This window comes from Aotus nancymaae, unplaced genomic scaffold, assembly GCF_030222135.1.
Source record: "Aotus nancymaae isolate 86718 unplaced genomic scaffold, 86718_ANA_hifiasm-v0.15.2.pri h1tg000020l, whole genome shotgun sequence".
In the NCBI taxonomy this organism is placed as follows: domain Eukaryota; kingdom Metazoa; phylum Chordata; class Mammalia; order Primates; family Aotidae; genus Aotus; species Aotus nancymaae.
Genome location: NW_026988432.1, coordinates 31,648,509 through 31,664,088, shown reverse-complemented (window position 1 = coordinate 31,664,088; position 15,580 = coordinate 31,648,509). Strand labels below are relative to the sequence as shown.

Genomic DNA, 15,580 nt, shown 5'->3' with positions numbered 1-15,580 from the left:
AGCAATCTAATTCACATATAGAAGAACTAGAGAAACAAAAGCAAACCAACCCCAAAGTTACAGAAGACAATAAATAATTAAAATCAGAGTTGAACTGAAGTAAACTGAGATGTGAAAAACCATACAAAAGGTCAACAAATCCAGGAGTTCGTTATTTAAAAGAATGAATAAGATTAATAGACTGCTAATTAGGTGAATAAAAAAGAGAAGATCCAAATAAACACAATCAGAAATAACAAAGGGAGATTACCATTGATCCCAGAGAAATGCAAAAAAAAAAAAAAAGCCCTCCAACACTACTGTGAACATTTCTATGCACACAAACTAGAAAATGTAGAATAAATAGATAAATCCCTGGAAACATGCAACCTCCTAAAATTAAACCAGGAAGAAACTAAATCTCTGAAGATACCAATAGCAAGTTCTGAAATTGAATCTGTAATAAGAAGCCTATCAACCAGAAAAGACCAAGGACCAGAGGGATTCACTGCTGAATTCTACCAGATGTATAAAAAAAGAGGGAGTACCATTCCTACTGAAACTACTCCAAAAACAAATGAGAAGGGACTCCTCCACAACTGATTCAATGAGGCTAGCATCATCCTGATACCAAAACATGGCAGAGACACAACAAAAAGAACTTCAAGCCAATATCTTTGATGACCATAGATGCAAAAATACTCAAAAAAATACTAGCAAACTGAAGCCAGTGGCACATCAAAAGGCTAATCCACCACAATCAAGTAGGCTTTATCCCTGAGATGCAAGGTTGGTTCAACATATGCAAATCAATAAATGTGATTCATCACATAAACAGAACTAAAAACAAAAAACACTTGATCATCTCAATAGATGCAGAAGTCTTTCAATAAAATCCATTATCTTTTCATGTTTAAAACCCTCAATAAACTAAGCAATGAAGAAACACACCTCAAAATAATAAGAGCCATCTATGACAAACCCACAGCCAACATCATATGAAATAAACAAAAGCTGGAACAATTCCCTTTGAGAAACAAAGCAATACAGGGATGCTTCTCAGGGCAAGCCAGCAGTCACTCCATTACAGGATTGTACACGTACTATGAGGTTGAGCAGCAGGGCAAGATATGCTCTGGGCTCAGAAAGACTATAACAAGTTTTTTGGTTTTTCATGTTTTTCTTAAAATATAACATCTATCCAGAAAAGTAAGCAAATCATAAATGTACCACTTAATCAACAAATTTCTCATAAACACACCAATGTAACCAGCATGTGAGTCAAGAAACAGAATATTACCAGTATCCAGAAGACCCTGAACAATTGTACATAAATGCATTTTAACTATTTAAACTTATTAAAAGTTATCAAATTTCAAATATGCAAGTAGTTACTAGCTTTTTGAAGACATTTTAGAAGTTACAGAAACGAAAATGCCACTGAGGAAGTCACTCTAAGGGTCTGGAGACACTGTGTTCCATTCCAAAGTAAAACCCAAGCCCTCAAGTCACCTGGGGCCCACTGTGAATACACCTGAGCCTTGAAGCTGAGTCAGGTGCAGGAGAGGCAAGTGCATTATCTAACTGAGTGAAAATGTCACCAAAACACCAGGAGTTCAGTCTAGGTCCTACTGATCACCCCACGGAAAGCTCATGACTGAAGTGATGAGTGTTGCCAAGAAAGAAGGCTTTAATCAGGTGCTGCAGCCAAGGAGATGGGAGCTCAGACTCAAATCCAACTCCCTCACTGACTAAAAGTAGGGGTTTATTAGCAGAAAAGAAATGTAATAATGTGTAAGAAAAAGGAACTAGGGAGGGGCAGGTAAGCAATGATGATGAATGACGGATTTGGCATCTCATTGTCTGGATGCAGAGTTTCAGTTATTTGATACTTTTTTGTTTCAGTTATTTGATACTGGTCCAGAGTTTCAGTTATTTGATACTGGTCCAGAGTTTCGGTTATTTGATACTTTTTTGAAAGGCCTGAAGGTCATTTCCTGAAAAAAGGAACTCAGATAAAACAAATGTAAGTTTCAATTTTTAAGACAAGTAGTGTTCATTTCTATGTTTACAAAAAAAAAAAACTATGTGGCAACTGGGTCAGTTTCAAAACAACTGGAGGTGTTTGGAGAACAAGATGACATCAACTATGAGGACATTCCAAGCAAGGGATAAGGGAAGTGAGGTGGAGAACAACTATGATTGCTTGCCTGCCAACTCTGTACTGGTCTCTGCACTAAGGACTTCACATATACCATCTCACTGATACCACTGAGAGGGCCATCCCCCTTTTAAAGAAAAGAGAGAGGTAACAGGACTTGTCCCAAATCTACATATTACGATGCTCAGAAGTCCCCAAACCAGGATCTCAACCCATTTGGCTCCCCAGTGCGTCTTCCTAGAACAGCACAGGCAAAGGCCCAGGATGGGAATAAGGACAATTTGTCCCCAGGCACTTCCACTATCTGGGAACTGACACCCACATGCAACATCCCATTGAAGAGTAATGAGAATTAAGCATGGAGGGGTGGAGTCATGCCCCATTACAGAAGGAGAGTCCTGAAAACAGGTAGAGGAGCTTTGATGGAGGGCATCTCTCACTGGCCCCAACCTGCTACTTCACCCTTCCTGCCCCTCCATGTGTGATGGTTGAGAAGACTTTGTGCATGTGTGTGAGATCCTGAGGTGTAGTTTTTCTTCTGCATTTCTTCTGCAGATGTCTTGATGTTTCATATGGGTGTGTTTGGTAGTCCCCACTGCCCTGGGATTTTCTGAGAGAAAATGTACTGGCTCTGTTACTGACACATCACCCTGGCCCCCAGCAGCACACAGGGGTTTGGAATGGCACCCTGATCTCCTGGCCTGATGTGCTTACAGGAAAAGCGCAAGTCCAGCAGCTCACGTGAGGCAGAGGGAAAACAAGCCTGTGTCACTGCTGTGTGTGAACATGGGTTCCAACACATTCCTCCTTTATCTTGAGAGGTCCTGTACTCCAGGGAGTTCAGAGCAGCATGTTGCTCATCACCCCCTCGGCTGACCTTCAGGGCCCTTCTGTGAGGCCAGCTGACCTGCCCAGGGGCCTTGCTGCCCTCTGCTGTTGAGAGCTGCAGGGTCAGAGGCACTGCATACCCTGAAGTACACGGGAGGCTGGACAGGTGCCCTCACTGCACCCCTCACCAGCCCTGGACAGCTCACCTCACCAACCCTCTGTTTCCTCAACTTGTAAAAAGAAGATGATGCCACATGAAACAATGAAGAAGCACCTGCCACACCCCATCAAAAAATAAGTCATGAAGGACCGAAATCACGGCTGGCAGAGCCAAGCACAGGGACCTAATGGGGGAAAGTGCTGAACATGCCTATGATGAATGGCTCTGGGCACTCCTCAGCCTCCTGCCTTTAATGGCTAACTGGTTCTAGTTGCTTCTAGCTGGCTCCAATTGCTTTTAGTTGATTCTAACTGCTCCCCTATGCCCATGCTGTCATCTTCCCTGTCACTTCTGCGTAAACAATCCCCAAATTCAATGTCTGCAGCCCTGGATTCGTACCCAGACCAGAATCCCACATCTCCAGCTACAACCTGGCCACGTCCACCTGCCTGTCCAGACACCTCAGACTCTCACAGAATGGACTCCCACTTCCCTATGCTCCACTTCCTATTTTCATTCTAAAATTGTTATTAGGTGTGATAGATTTACATTGACGTGCACACATCATAAGCAGACAGCTTGATGAGCCTTCATGAATGGACTCACATAGCAAGAATCAGATCAAGCAGCAGAACATTATCAGTACCCCAGCAGTCCCCCAGGGCCCCCTTCCATGGGTGACCAATGGCCTGACTTCTGTCTGCTTAGCCTGTTTTTGAACTTTGTGTAAATGAAATTATACAGTCTGTTCTCTTCCATGTCTGACTTCTTTTGGTCAACATAGTGAGATTCATCCATACCATTGTATGGAGGTGTAGACCACCCATTCTCTTGCTGTGCAACTACAATATTACTTACCCAGTCTACTGATGATAGCAATCATTATTTCCCTTTGGGGGCTATGATGAGTCCTGCTGTATTAAACTTGATAGTGCATGTCTTTTCTTGCAACTATATGTATGCATTTCTTTTGTGTATAGTCCCAAGAAGGAATTGCTGGGCCACATAGTATGCATATCTGCTCTCGTAGATCCTGCCAACAGCTTTTTTTTTTTTTTTTTTTTTTTTTTTTTGAGATGGAGTCTCACTCCGTCACTCAGACTGGAATGCAGTGGCATGATCTTGGCTCACTGCAACCTCCACTTCCCTGGTTCAAGCGATTGTCCTGCTTCAGCCTCCCAGGTAGCTGGGATTACAGACGCCCATCGGCACACCCAGCTACTTTTTCTTTTATTTTTAGTAGAGGTGGGGTTTCACCATGTTGGCCAGGCTGGTCTCAAACACCTGACCTCAGTATCTCAGCCTCCCAAAATGCTGGGATTTCAGGTGTGAGCCACCGCACCCAGTCAGTGCCAGCAGTTTCTAAAGTGGCCGTATCAATGTACATTTCTACCTGCAGTGTGTATAAGATTTGACAACTCCACTTCCTCACCAACACTTGATGCCATTTTTTATTCACCCTCCCATCACCCCCATGCCTAAGGTATTTCTTTTTCCTCCAGAATTAACTTATATTTTCAGCCCTTTCCTCTCAGTACTGCCCTGCTTCAGGAGAGCTCACAGTCAGGCTCCCTGGCTATGGCCGCCCCGTGGACTGCTCCCAGATAATCTCCCTAAATGCTCTTTTTATCCTCATGTTTCTCTCCACAGAACTTGTCACTCCTGATCTCCAGTTACTTTAGAGCTGTATCTGTTTGTCTGGTTTTTAACACTCTGCAAACTGGTCAATGACCAAGAAGACCTCATTTTTCCTTCGGGCTCCATAATTCCCATGTGTCATTTTCCAATGCCATCATCTCTCTTCCAGTAAGTCTCCAACACCAGCTTGCTTGGCAGGAAAACTGTCTTCTTTGTTAGCCATTCTGTAAGGAACATTGCCTTCCCACTAGCTGGAGAGGGTTAGTGGCAGCAAAGCCTCAGAGAACTTGTTCCAACACCCTTGTTTTCAGAGAAGCCTCAAGTTGTAAAGAACTTTTTAAAAAATTCTAATGACTTGGCAGGTTTTCATAACTTTCTTAAAGTGGCAACCACACTTCTTATTTATCGGTATTCTTTATTTGATCTGAAAGCAGGCAGAACTTTGGATAATAACCGGACAGGAGAAGAGCAGGTAATAAAGAAATTTCAAGTCATCCCTGGTTTTAAAACTGTGACTCAGTGAGAGAAACATCGTCATTAGCTACTCATCAAGCATCTGCCGCATTTAGGGAGGTTTTATTTTTATTTTTTTATTTTTTGAAATGGAGTCTCGCTTTGTCACCCAGGCTGGAGTGCAATGGCACAATCTCGGCTCACTGCAACCTCCACCTCCTGGGTTCAAGCAATTCTCCTACCTCAGCCCCGTGAGTAGCTGGGATTACAGGCACCCACCACCACGCCTGGCTAATTTTCGTATTTTTAATAGAGATGGGGTTTCACCATGTTGGCCTAGCTGGTCTCAAACTCCAGACCTCACATGATCCACCTGTCTTGGCCTCCCAAAGTGCTGGGATTACAGACATGAGCCACCACACCCAGTCAAGGGAGGTTTTAGACCAGTAGAAAGTTTTTAAAACCTTCCATCATTACAAAGAATCATAGAAATGCATGGAAAATAGAGAGCAGGCAAATGATGCTTATTTCTCCCACATGTTAAGAAGACAAGTCAAACTGCTGTGTGTTTAATGTTGGCCTACAGCTTATTATAGATATTATTTGAATGCACTTTCTATAGGAAATCCCAATGCATTCTAGTTCATATTGCCCATGTTATAGAACGTAGAACATAATTTTGCTATTTTAAATGGCATAGGGGTTCATAGTTGCATCTTGTCTTTGATAATGTAGTATTTTTCTTACTGAACTTTATTTGATGCTGAGTCCTTTGGTAGGGGCAGTAGGGGCTCCATGCCTGGTCATTATATGGTACCACATGAGGAAGGGAATGTCAGAGGAGGTTATCAGTTCTGATGCCTTATGCAAACATCAAGGAGCACTGCTTTCCTTGTGGACATAAGTGGTGGCTAGATTCACAGACCATGACTCACAGCACACACCTTCTAGTCTGATCACAAGGCTGTTTGCGACCCCTAAAACAAGCCATGCCTCTCTCAGCTTATACTTAAGTCTCTGCCCTAAAGGCCGTTCTCTCTTTTCCTGCCTTTGCTAAATGCTACTCAAATATTAAGGGCCTTATTAGGCCGGTATCTTAAGTTCCTTCTGCTCACTCTAGACACTACTGATATTACCCAAACTCTCTTCATCCTAAATTGTGTCTGCCCACAATTTAACACTTAATTGCATATCACGTAGTATCATTTAAGGGAGACTTAAAACATGGCAATTCTTGATTGAACTTGACAGGCATCCTGTCCCTCTCTGGAAGACCACATAATGGGCTCCCTTTTAGCTAATGATATTACAAACCCCTTGTGTGCTAAGGAAGAAGCATTATTCTGCCCCAATGTCACCGTTGATCTTCTGCAGCCTTGACTTTCACCGATGCTCCCTGTGTCTTATTGCTGCCCCAGGTGTGAGAACTATCTCACACCTCACCATTCCCTGGAGTCCTGAGGACTTACCCAGAAACTCAGCAGGATGGGAAACTGGGGGTGAACAAATGGCAGTCACTTGGAAGGAAGCTGTCAGGGCATGGCCAGCAGCCTGAGAGAAGGTGCTGAGTTTGGAAAATAAGAAGGTGGTGAACTGGCCATGACATCATGAGTTTACAGCTTGTGACCAAGAAATAAAGGCAGGAGGACCAGTCCCATTCCACACCTGATCCGTAGGGACCTCAAGCCTCTGGGTTTGCCAGCTGGGATTGGGATTGTCCTGTGTCATCCACAATGATACCTGCCAAAGAGGCCCTGAAGATATAGGCTTCCTTCCTGCTTGCCATCCTCAGAATGGCTTGGGTGTCCCCAGAACTGGCCAATCTGTGCACCTGGAGCTGAGGTTTGACACACTCTCCAGGTTCAGGTCAGTACTAGAAGCCAGCTAAAGCCTTTCTCCTCGGGGTAGATCTGCAAGGCTGGCAGCCTGGGAGCTTGGCGTATAAGGCTGGTTTATCTGCCACAGGAGCTATGAGCTCTGTGTGTGAACCCAATGGCAAGAGCATTGACCCTGGACTACCTGTCCCAGTCATAATTCAGGAGCCCTGTTCTGAAGGCCATATTTGGGGGTATTCTACCCCCACTTCCTTGCCACCCTAGAGACACACACACCCTATCTCAGGACCTCACAGGAACTCATTCTAGTTTTCAAGTGTCAGAGTCATTCACCCATTTATTCATCCATATACTCAACAAATAACTATTGTGAATGTCTATGAGCCAGACACTGAACCTGAGGCTACAGCAGTAAACAAGACCATCCCAGGCTCTGCCCGCAGGAAGCTAGCCAGCAAGTGGGGAAGCTCTATAACGCACACACTAGCAAAATCCTGTAATTACGGTGAGAGGAAAGAGAGATATTTGGGGAGATGCATGCCAATGGTTGTGGCCTGAAGTTTCACCTTTCCTCCAACAGGAGTCATAATGGAAGATGCTTACCCACTCCTGTCCTGGGGTAGGAGGGATAGCAGATGGGATGGCAGTGTCATTTAGGAAATTGCCTTCAACATGTCTATTATTGTAATATAGGCTATAGAAAGTACAGTTCCACACATTGCTTTAGTTTTTGGCCTTCTGGCTAAAAAAGATGTATGTATTCTGGGGTGTCATGGGAGGGAATTATTGCAGGGTCCCTGAATGTACAAAGGTCAAGGAATCCAAGGTGGAAAAACCAGGGCATGGGGCCCACCAAGAAAATGCACCAAGAAAATGCTTCAGAAACCCTGGGGTGGAGATTTCTTCTGCAGTGCAGTGGGCGTCAGTCCTGTGGGAGGGCAGGATGCAGAAGCCTCTGGCTAGACCAGCCTCCCTGGGCTGGAGGAAGCCCTGCCCCTGTGCATGCGAGCATCACCCTCCCGTGACATGTGATGATCTCTCATGGTAACTGATGGCCTCAAGGCCAACCAGTACCACGCAGAGGGCAGAACCTGATGGAGTGACTTGACAGAGTTTAATGGGATGACAAGGCTTGGCCTAGAGTGTTGCCTTCCACTTGCATGGCCCAGCATGCGACAGCACATTCCCTGCTGCCAGCTGGAATACCACCATGACTCACTTGGGCTCACCATGGCATCTCCAAACAAGACATTGGAATTTGTAAACTGTCACCACTCCGGCGGGTAAACTCATGCCTTTCACCTACTCTCGAGGACAGGGATGCTTTAGAGCAGTGCTTTCCAAACAGTAATGTGCACACAAATCCCCTGGGGGACCTACTTAATTTGAATTCTGATTCTGAAGGTCAAAGGCAGGGGCAGGCGGGTGCTGAGATGCCTCATTTCTAAACAAGTTCCAGGGGATGTCAATGCTGCTGATCTGTGGACAACACTGAATAGCAAGACCTGAAAACATTCACCAAAGGAAGTGAAATTAAACCTTCATTTCTCCTTCATGAGGGAGGATGATCAGCTCTACCATCTGGTGCTCGCTCTGCAAGCACTTGTTGAGTCTAGGAACTCAGATAATGTAACACCATTGGCAGAAATAATGAAGTCAGAGACAGGAACTGTTTTAGGAGAAAATAATAATAATTACCTTTGCTTGAATGCCTGTCCTGTTCTAAGATCTTGTTTAATCCTTATATTTGGTGGGTAAATTTTATTAATCTTCATTAATTTCATAGTGAAATTAAACTCAAAAATGTGAGGCGATTTTCCCTGAGGTGCTATTGCTGGCTAGAAATTGAATCTAGTCTTTTAAACTCCAAAATCTATCTGATCCCACTGTGATGCAGTTCCTTGTTTTGGAGGGTGGAGAATTAGGGTTAGGTAGATTTAGCATAGTGGTTCTCAACCTTGCCAGCACATTAGAATCACCAAGAAAACTTTAAAAATCTCCACACCCCAAACTAATTACAATAGACTCTCTAGGGGAGGGATGCTGTATCCACATTTTTAAAAGCTCTTCAAGTAATTCCCATATACAGACAAGCCTGAGAATCATGGAGTTAGCCCAACTCTTCTCCTAAGAAGTGAGCGATTGAGAAGCTAATAAACGAAATGGCAACCTTGTCAGAACTAGTATCTTCTCATTCCTTCTCCAGGACTCTTCCCAATAAATCAGCTAAACATAATATGCTGTAGTGGGATGAAGCAGAATGGGAAAGAAAGTAGGACGCAGGAATTTGCCAAGGGAAAATACATGAGGAAGAGCTGAGAATTCAAGCCAACACTGGAGGCAACACACATTTAGGAGTTGAGGAGAAGATTCAGAAAGATAGAGAATTTCACCAAACTAAAATCCTTAAAATCAAGAGCAGCATGTTCTTCATTTAGGAATCCTCCTAAATGAAGAAGGATTGGCATCTCTCAGACAATGGATGGATGAATGAATGGATAGAACAAGAAAGGTGGGTGGATCTAATGGACAAGAAAGTTCAGAAGTCAAGTTGAGAAGGAAATGGATGTCACATTGGGATTGAGGAAAAAGATAACAGGAGAGATAGCTTTGCCCTGCGTGAATCTACTGAAGGAACGAGTACAAAAGTTAATGACCTTCATGAGGAAGCCATATTGTAGGGTTTTCTTCTTAGGATTAGGATGATTTTTCAATAACAAGGATGGAATACACCAAGTAGAGAAATAAATGGAACAATCTGTTTGAGGCAAAAAAAAAAAAAAAAAAAAAAAAAATGCTTGAGGCTACTCTAGGGACCATAATGCATCATCTCTTGCCATAATCAAGAGGAAAGGCCAGAGCCCCCACCATCTCCTCACAGAGAAATCTTAGATTAAAAACAGAACATAGCTCTGGGTACTCCACCGACCACCCGGGATGCCCCTGGGTAACTTTTCTTCATCCTTCAAGGCTGTCATGGATGTTCATTTAAAGTGAATTTCTCCTTTTTAAATATTGAGGATAAAAAGTTATCGAGGGCCAAGTGTGGTCCTCACCCATAATCCCAGCATTTCGGGAGGCTAAGGTGGAAGGATTGCTTGAGGCCAGGAGTTCAAGATCAGCCTAGGCAGCCTAGCAAGACCTCTTGACTACAAAAAATAAAAATAAAAGAAGCTATTGAGCAATTGGTTGTGAAACTTACATGGCAGTCAAATCTCTCAGAGATTCTGTAGACCCCAGGTTTTACAAAAATGTGAGTCAGAAGGAGCCAAAATGCTAAGTGATATTGGGTATTAAAAGTCCACACAGGGATATTGTTCATCGTATCATGATGTGTGTTTAAATTTCTGCCTGGATTTTTCCATCTCACTCAACAATGTTTGATTCATTGTCCATGTCCACGTGGGTTTAATTAGGAGATCACAGACCCTTGTCTTCAAAGATGACATCTCCTGAACCATGCCTTAGGCACTCTTCTGTGTGGAAGAAGGACTTTTCCTCATCCATCCACACTACCCTGGCCCACTTTCAGACCTCCACTGACACTTTTGGATTAGCTGGCCAGTCTGCCAGTGTGTTATGCTTCTGGGGGCTAGAGAGCCAAGCAACCTACTGAGGAATAAACTCTTTGACTTCACTCACATTAGCACATCCCAGCCACCACAGGCCACAGGACAAAACTAAATATTAGCCCCCAAATATGTCCCTTGGTCCAGGTGTTGGGAGAAAATAATCAGCAACCTCGGCTGAGCGAGAAAAAGACTGCAGGTAGGGAAAATGGATACGATAGGAAACCCATCTCTCCCCATCTATGCCCTGTTTCTTTCCACAGTTCTACTTCTCCAGGACCCAGAATTGAAACCTCAGTTGAGAGAAGGCTCCACTAGTCCCAAAAAGCTGAATTAAAACCTAGCTTCTTCCAGTATGAGAAACAAAGTCAACGAGAACACTTCTCCTACTAACAGTTACAACAGTGTTGAGAGTCACCGTCTTTTATTTAAAAGCAGAGGTTTTTGATTCATTAGGAACCCTTCTTTTAGTTCTATCACCATTTATTCATCTGAATTTTGAATCAGTAATGGAAAATTTTGTTTTTTTCCAATGCTATGCAGAAAGGATAATGGTGCTATAATGCTTAGCTGATTTTTTTTTTAAGTACTACTAAGAGATGTCACATCCAAAATAAATAAATGAAGCTTTCTCTACTGGGTTTTAATCCTGCTTTTAAAGAAATGTTGGAATCAACTTTATTCTTTAACAACAGGATACCATGTTGGAGGCATAGGGGATTCTCCTCCATGTCTGCAGTACCTCTGCAAACTGTATTTCTTGGGCCAATGCTGTTATAGTGAGAGTTGCTATGGCTGTGGTCAGTTAAATTGTAATACTTCAGTTTAGCAACTCAAGAATTGACGATGCAATGTGGTTCAGGTTCAAGTCGACTGATGGGACAGATCATTGAATAGTTTGCCCAGTTTGCCCTTACGATTCTTCTGCCTTTGGCCCCCACCCCAGCCTCGGTGATACCAAGAGAAAGGAAGGAAGAGGCAGGGGAATGGGAGGAGGGGGCAGGGCCAAGGGAGTTTGTATCACTCTCCAGCTCTTGGCCACCAATTTGTATAAGGCACGAGAACAGTAACAGGGAGGATTCCTAATAACTACAAAAGGTCCTTAAATCAGGCTGAGCAGACAAAACTGTGTAGCCGACAGACACTCAAGTCTCCAGTTGAGACAAATGATGAGGAAGGGGCCTGAGCCAGCTGCCATCTTCACAGCATGAGAGAGCAGCCTCACTTTAACACACCTGCCCCATCCCAGCCGGGCTCCTGGTGAGTAACTCAGATCCTGAGTTTAATGTTACACATAATGTGCACTTCAAGAGTATGTAATTGGGCAGCACCCACACTCAGGAATTCTACAAGACATTCTCATGCTTCTCTGTCCCCTCGCTACCCCCCCACCCCGCCCCACAAAGAGAATAGCAAGGACTCTCCAAGATTGGAACAGAACATTCCTTTGCAGTGTGTTCTGAGCCCACTGATGTTTTGGTTTGGTAAACCTTCAGACAAAATGGCAGCAGATAGATCTGGGTGTCCAGCAAACCCCATTCGCAATGGTGATACCAGACCATCCCACCTCTTCTTCCTCGCCCAATTATCAAATCAAGCTTAACTTCCTGAGCTTGGGGCCAACATCCCCGTATCTTTTACAGTGAGAGAACAATCCAATGTGTGTGGCTTACCCTCAAAAGAGGGACTAGAAACTACAGACATGCCAGTCCCCATCCCTCATTTTTCCCAACACTTTACTCTCCTTTTCATCTGAGCCTAAAGAGATTGAAATGATTCTCTTCCTACTTCTTTCCCTATTGTCCTCGTTGAGAAGTGATTTTTTTTAAATCTTGAAGCAACAAAAGGCACAAGCCTGGGAGGGAGGATGATGCCCCAGGTGGTCTAGTGGGTAGGATTTGGCGCTCTTACTGCCATGGCCCTGGTTCAGTTCCCTATCAGGGAAGCCTTTCTTCTTACCAGGCGCAGATGGCTCACGCCTATAATCCCAGCACTTTGGGAGGCTGAGGTGGGCAGATCACTTGAGGTCAGGAGTTCAAGACCAGCCCGGCCAACGTGGTGAAATCCCATCTCTACTAAAAATGCAAAATTAGCCAGACATGCTGGTGCAGGCCTGTAATCTCAGCTACTCAGAAGGCTGAGGTAGGAGAATCACTTGAACCTGGGAGGTGGAGGTTGCAGTGAGCCTAGATTGCACCACTGCACTCCAGCCTGGGCAACAGACCATGACTCTGTCTAAAGAAAAAAAGAAAGAAAGAAAAAAGAAACAAAAGCTAGCTTCTCAGAGTTCAAAAAAAACAAAAAATTAAAATTTTTAAAAGCTCAGGATATTTCTGGTATTGCTAGACAATATGGTTCCTTGTACAAAGACACACTAGCACCCCTTTCTCAAGACATTTTAGTGCCATCTTCAAGAACTTTGTTGCAATAAACACACAAATGTCTAGGACATTAATAGTGACCCCTTAGATGTGGTGCAGTTTTGTAGTGCACAACCTACACACCCTTACACATTGGCTCAGGACACCAGAGACTACATTATGAGTCTTACACTGGTCTGATTTTAATTTAAAATCTGGAAAGGTGACAGGTAGGCATCTGACGAAAGCTGTGGGTAAGGATGGAGATTACCTGGACCCTCTGCTTTATGCCAGAGGAACATCTCTGGATATTCCCAGCTATTGATCCCCTTTTACTCCTAAAATGGATGGAATAATTGCAGGATTGCATTTAAGAACTAAAAACTTAGGGACCTCAGTGCCTCTTGCCATCACCCATCATTGTGTTCCCCCAGCAAGGGCGGGCGGAGGAGGTTTGAGTGAGATGTTTGCACTCTGCTCCAGCTTGGCCGTTGGCTTCACTCTAGAGAACGCCTATCACAAAGGGTCTCCTCCAAGTGTCATTCTGGGAGTTTTGGCTCTCATCTGGCGCCTTTTTGTCTGACTGTTTTCCAAACCGAAGAAGTCAACAGGCTCAGAACACACTACAAAGAAACATTCTGTTCCATACTTGTAGTCCTTTCTACTCTCTTCATGGGGAGTGAGGAGACAGAGAAGCATGAGAATACCTTGTAGAATTTCTCAGTGTGGGCACTACCCAATTACATACTCTTGAGGTGTCAATTATTTGTAACATTAAATTGCCTATGCATAGATCAATATCAAGCAGCAATAAAAAGAAACAGTGTTATAATAATTTCTGATTAAAACAACACAAATTTAAAAATACCTACAAATGCAAGTTCTCATAGAAAAAATATTAAAATTGTGTTTTATCCATAGTTGCGTTCTCCTTTCTCCATTTTGTCACCTAGTCCTTATGTCCTCTTACATATATCTAATGAACTATCTCAACATCTTTCTGGAAAGAGGGAGGTCCATTATGAATAAAGAGAGCTATTGGATCCTGACTTCATCATCCAGTACCTTCCAGCCCAGATGGGACTGGACTGTGCATCATAAGATATATTTTCAAAATAAAAGGCACTACCAGAACCTTTTCAGGGCTGGGGGGCATGATTTCATGCTCAGTGAGGAATAGAAATGTAAATTGCTTTAAGTGCACAGAAGCCCACTGGGAAATCCAAAGTGATTTGGGCAGAGCATGAGGAGGGGGAGGAGAGAGAAAACATCCTACGAGCAGAAACTCCAAGGAGAAAGTGGAAGAGGAGAGCAGCTTTTTGTATGTTCATTTGTGATCATTCTATGCAGAGCGCTGGAAGGTGCATTCACTTGGAACAAGAACAGAGAAGGGCACCCAAAGAGGAGATGCATGGGAAAGACCAAGGAAAGACAATGTTAGGGCATAAATACTCAGCAAACGACTCTGGAAATAATAAAGGAGCTACTGTAGAAAGAACAGAGAAAAATGTCATTGTATTGTGCAATTAGGCTGCTTAAAAGCACCGAGAACACACATATGCACACAATATTAAGTGACCAGTTGTCTACAGCAACAGGGTGGCAGCGGACCCTGGCATCTCAGGATCCTGCAGTCTGAGAACTTGGCAAGCCCTGCATCAGAAACCTACCTAGTTTTACAGTTCTTGAATGAAGCAAATGGTTTATTTTGTACACATAACTGCACCCCTTCTGATGTCAGAGCCAAGGAGAAGCTTGTCCCCTTATTGAAGCCAGGAGGAAGGTCCCATTTGGAAATTCCCAAGGAACACCAATGCTGATTAAGAGGAGCAGGCATCAGAATGTTGGCACCTCTACGTGTTCAGCATGGTGCTTTAAAGATGTCATCCCTCATCACGACTTTATAAAGGAAGTAAAGTTATCCCACTTTACACTGAGGAATCTGAAGCTCAGAGACAGTTTTTCCAAGAAGGCCTGAGACTCACTACACACCTCAGCCCTGACTAGTGCCACTGAGGCAGAAGGCTGCATGGGTGTTGTGTGGAAGCAGCTTCAGGATGAGGTCCATAAATATGCATCATGGCTGAGTTGAGTGAATGAATGAATGAATGAACGAAAAGCAAACATATGGGCAGAAGTTGGAAATATTGGACAGCACTAGAGTGGTTAAAGTACAAAGCCTGAATCAGACTTTGAGCAAGTTATTTAAACTCTGAGCCTCAGTTTGCTCATCTACAAAATGGGGACAATGGTATAACATAGGATTTTTGCAAATGCTCAACCATTTGTGGCAATTCTTACCATTCTCACTATCATGATATTTCTATCAGGGACAGTGGCCCATTTACATAAGGAATTCATGGAGACACTCATATGATTCCTTTCATTCCCAAAGCAGACCACTCACACTGTCTGCCGGTGATTCATTTTTTTCCTTCAGGGAAATCCTAGGAGCTTATTTCCCCCCCCTTTTTTTTTTACCAGGGAAAAAATGTTGGAAGGAGATCTGCCTGAACCTCAAAAGTCTTATTATAAACCTGTACCTGTGGGTTGCCCCTCAGGCCCCAGTGCTCCAGAGGCACTTGGAAGAAGGATGT

The 15,580-nt window shown here is 43.7% G+C and overlaps 1 long non-coding RNA gene across 1 annotated transcript in view; it reads right to left on the bottom strand.

Annotated features, from left to right (window-relative positions):
* LOC135276063 (uncharacterized) overlaps positions 1–15,580 on the bottom strand; it is a 138,322-nt gene that overhangs the window by 20,812 nt on the left and 101,930 nt on the right. The window lies entirely within an intron of this gene.